A 4869-nucleotide genomic window follows, 5' to 3' on the forward strand; every position below is an offset into this window, starting at 1 on the left:
GATTTGGGGGTAAGCAAGACTTATAACATTCCAAATCTAAATAATGGAGTATAGATTCACACTGCATCTGAAAATTCATTATACATTTTTTAAAAATTGGATTATAGTGAAGAAAAAGATATGCCTTTAATATGTTAGAAAAAAGAAAATACTAATGCTGAAAATATATTTGCTCTTATTTTGCAACCGTGAATGTGAATTTGTGAACTGCTTTAAAATGACAAAAATAAATAAATATCACAGAAATAATTTGGGAGGTAATCCTCAATTATAAAATTTTAATACCCTAAATAGTATTTTGTAAAGGCTCTTCCACTTCTTGGGGGCTGGGGCAAGGGTGTGCAAGAAAATTTTAGGTAAAAATTCTTGTATTTGTCAGATACAGATGCCTGTAAATCAACAAAAACGTGCTGTGTTGTTGAAAACCAATCTCTGTACTCTGGAACCAAAATAAAACATGAAGACAGAGTTTGGGGATAGAGAGGAAGGATGGTGCTATTGCTTTGCTAGGTGAAGGAGGCTACAGCAGGCTAATGTCTTCAAAACTGCAGAACCAAGGCACCTGGGTGGCTCAGTTGGTTGAGCATTCAACTTGATTTCAGCTCAGGTCATGATCTCAGGGTCCTGGGATGGAGCCCCATTTGAGGTTCTGTACTCAGCAAGGAGTCTGCTTGAGATCCTGTCCCTCCCCCCACTCATGTACTCTCTTTAGCCCTCTCTAAAATAAATAAATAAATAAAATCTTAAAACACATACACACACACACACACACACACACACACACACACACACACAAAACCTGAAGATCCTTCTGGGGTAAAAGCTGAGGGGTTTTAGAGGAAAATATAGGATCTGGGTGGTTTAGATAGGAATCTGGTAGGAGCTGCCAGCCATGTTCATCACGTCTTCAAGGTGGTCTCTAATTAGCACAAGCACTGGCCATCCATGTCTCTTTACTAAGTATACTTTGAGGTCAGCGAGATGTCTACATTGATATTGAGTTCCTGGAACAAAGGATTCTACAGAAAAATAGTCCAGGGGACAGGGAGGCTTCAAGAATGAGGAAGAGAAAAAATTGTCCAGTTGAAAGTCAGGCCTTGCTGAAGCACTAGTGTGTCCATCTGATTTTCCACCCATCTTTTGTGTCTGTAATGATTTCCTTAACCTACAAATACATGAAGTGCCTACAAGGATAGTCATGATGGATGCCAGAAAAGCTAAGCATGACTTCGTGAATGTTATTACAGATCGGAATACAGAGAATAAAGAAAAAAATGAACCTAGGATTATTCACAAAGACAGGAGAAAATGAAACCTGAGATTACTAGTCCAGACTCTTTCAGGCCTGATAACTTCAGATGAATTCATGGGTAAAACAGAAGGAGACTCACACCACCTACAGCACCCCCAAAGAGAGAAGAGAAAGACTGCTTCTCCTGGGAGAGGTAGCCCCACTTGGCCTATTCTCTGTCCACCAGTCTGAAACAACCTCTTGGCCTCACCTGCCCTCTTATCCATGTAGGACTTTGTTCCAACCAAGAGAGAAGAGATTACTGAAGGCGCACCTTGACTCATTCATCTCATTTGCTTTCTAAATTAAGATATAAAAAAATATCTATGGAAACCATTTGCTTTTTTATTTTGTTTCTTTTCCTCAGTAATTTTGACACAAATATCTTGAAAATGGGAATGGTTATGGATTTTAAGAATTGTGAAATCCACTTTTTAAAAGATCACTATTTTAATAGATATGAAAATTATGTTAGTAACCTCTACCTAAAAAAGTCAATATTCTGGAGACTACATTGGAAAATACCAGGTCTACCTGTACAGTCACTGATATTAACAAAGTTAAAATCTGGGTGTTTCACTTGTTACAAGTCTATACATATAGTAATTGGGATGGCAATAGAAATTCTCATTTCTTGCCTGGGCTATTTTGAAATTTGTTTTTTTAAGATTTTACTTATTATTTGAGAGAGGGAGAGGGAGAGAGAGGGAGAGGGAGAGGGAGAGAGAGAGAGAGAGAGAGAGAGAGAGAGAACGCACAAGTGGGTGGTAGAGGTAGCCCGATGTGGGACTCGATCCTGGAACCCAGGGATCATGATCTGAGCCAAAGGCAGACACTCAACAAACTAAGCCACCCAGATGTCCCCAACTTGAATTGTTTCATGAGGAACTGTTCTGCTCAGAGTACTGATATTAAAGTAGATCTGCTAAACTTTTTTTCATGTCAGACAGGAAATGTGCCGAGGTCATATAACAAGGTTTCAGGGAGGCATGTGTCACATGAAGGCATGAACACCCAATCATCATGCTTATGAACTACAAATGGATCAGTGACATGCTACACATTTATTCCTTCATATTTTCTACCTGTACAGTCACTGGAAAGCTGTATTCCAATCCTCTGTAGAGTTGGTTTTATTCAGCTCTTTCCTAAGGCTTAACTGGGCCTTAGCCTTTACCAAGGTCCGCACCATGGGAAGTCCCTGTGTATCACGTTTGCAGAGGCTGATTTACCATGAACATGACAAAGCTCAACCTGTAGGGTCCCTCTCTTCCACATGCACCTTCCAGGCCTCTGAGAGGGAGCCGGATACTGGCTCCACAAAGTGGAAAATTTTGGTAAGAGTTTGCAAATGTAAAATATTTTATTCTACAACCTCTTAGGAACATGGCCTGGGGCCACTCTGCTTTCTCCTTGGACACGTTTCCCCTCTTGCTGTCTGATGGTTACTCGTATGACTCCAAGAATGGTAGGTATATGAGAGGAATTCATATTGGCCATACATTTATTTTGGATTTACATGATGTGATGGCAGTAACTTCTGCGGAAAATTAGGCTATTCTTAGCCTGGCACAGACTGGGCCAGCTCCCCTGGTGTCCTGATACAAAGCTGCAGAGCCTGAGATCATAACATGATCAGTATTGGCACAGCAAGAGTCACAGAAAAGAAACAAGGTTTGAAGCATATAGAGGCCTGGCTGGTTTTTCAAAAACACTTCCAATTATGACACGGGGAAAATTGTTGACAGGAGATTTTGCTCTCATCTGTGCTAAATGAATATAGAACTTTCGGCTTGTTGATAATATGCTGAACTATGCAGCATAAACCATTTAAAGAACGACTATACTTTGTTTTGTTTCTTTTTTTCCTTTTTATGGAAATGGAGGGAAACATTTATCAGAATTCCTGTCTTGGTAGGACACAAACCTGTAGCATTACTATATACAGTAAGTCTGTGTGTGAAGTTGCATACCGTATACAACCAAATGTTTCAGTTTTTATCTTTATGTATTTGACACCTTTTCTATTGCTAAAGTCTAGAACTTCCAGAGAAAAAGATCATACCCAAAGCAGTAAATCCTGAAGAGGAAAAGATAAATTTCTTAGATTCTTTTTCAATAATCCAATAAAAGAAGAGGCACATGTCATAGAAGTACACTGGGAATATAGTTAAATTTTTGCTCTTAACAAGTTTACTGACATTATCGAAAATAATAAAACTCATATGCCACTGTAACCAAAATATCAATGACATACTGGCCAACGTATGCTGTCTAAGGAATAGTTAAAATTAGTACTCCCAAGAAAACTTGAAATATAAATTCTCTGAAATATTATAGCTCATACAGGGATGAAATGTAGAGATTTCCCCAAATGTGACAACAATCATAAAAATTTACATAATGTTATAAATGACTTATAAAGCTGAAACTTCTTAAAACTATCAGTAATAATAAATTTCAATCAATCATGCTCTTTCCTCTATAGGTAATGATATAATAAAATTGTTGCCCTCAAAAGAGGTGTTTATTCCTAGTATACAGCCAATAAATGCAGGAAAAAATTACTGAGTAATGGAAGGCCGTTAATAGTTTGTCAACTTTTCATAGTATTAAACTTTGTGATTTCACTCTAAAGAAATGTTATCTTTCTTCCTAATTTTGTATCTGTCCATCCTATTTCTTAAAAGGGAGGCTCCAAGATAATCTAAGTGTCTGGCCTCATAAAACCTGGATCAGTCATGTGTTTCAATATGTTTTTCTGCTACTGTAGAAAATGACCACACAATTTACTTTCCAAATAAGGGCGCTTATGAGAGTGAAAGTTTTATATGAAGAATTACAGATTTTAAACTGGAAAATCCCCTAACAAACCAGAAGTCATCCTACTTGCATAAAGTAAGTCATCCTACTTGTGTAAAGACAGGATACACTTCTGATGAATGGTTCAAACAGGGAAACACTGGTCTCTTCTGGGAAACTGGTATGATTCTTTGTTATTTATTATAGCTACATCTCATTATGGTTTCTTATATCTTTGCTTTCCAGGAAATGTAGAGGTAAACTTTGTGCTCAATAGCTAGAGATCTTCTTAGTTCAATATTTTCTGGATGATGCCCTAGCCCAATTTATCCCCAGTGCCTTGCAATATAACTCTCTCTTTCCCTTCTCTAGCTTTTATTAAATAGTTACACAGTTTTTAAAAAAAAAATATTTTCTACTAGATACTGCCTCAAAGTATTTTCTGGAAGTTAGATTCTGTAAAGAAAATAGTTAATAAAGACAATCCTTGATAATCATTATGATAGCAATAGTTACTATTTATTAATCAGTTATTCTTGTCCAGTTCTATGTAAATTATTTTTGTTTTGTTCTTTGCACTAATCATTTCTAGATCTCATTATCTTCTATCACTCATTCATCAAATACAGGGTACATTTTGATAATGACCACTTTCTCAGAATATGAATTATCAGCTTCATAATTATGAATCCAATTCTTTATTTTGTTGAGTGGGCGGATTTTCCATTCATACATAGAAGCCTATACATATATACGTATCTTCTGTTTTACATATG

General features: G+C 37.0%; 1 non-coding gene across 1 annotated transcript; it reads right to left on the reverse strand.

Annotated features, from left to right (window-relative positions):
• Nucleotides 1-2231: 2231 nt before the first annotated feature.
• LOC112912063 (small nucleolar RNA U13) lies at nucleotides 2232-2337 on the reverse strand. Its single transcript, XR_003233464.1, has one exon. It is a non-coding gene; the product is annotated as a small nucleolar RNA U13 (small nucleolar RNA).
• Between the last annotated feature and the right edge of the window lie 2532 nt (nucleotides 2338-4869).

This window comes from Vulpes vulpes, chromosome 12 (assembly GCF_048418805.1).
Source record: "Vulpes vulpes isolate BD-2025 chromosome 12, VulVul3, whole genome shotgun sequence".
Taxonomy (NCBI): domain Eukaryota; kingdom Metazoa; phylum Chordata; class Mammalia; order Carnivora; family Canidae; genus Vulpes; species Vulpes vulpes.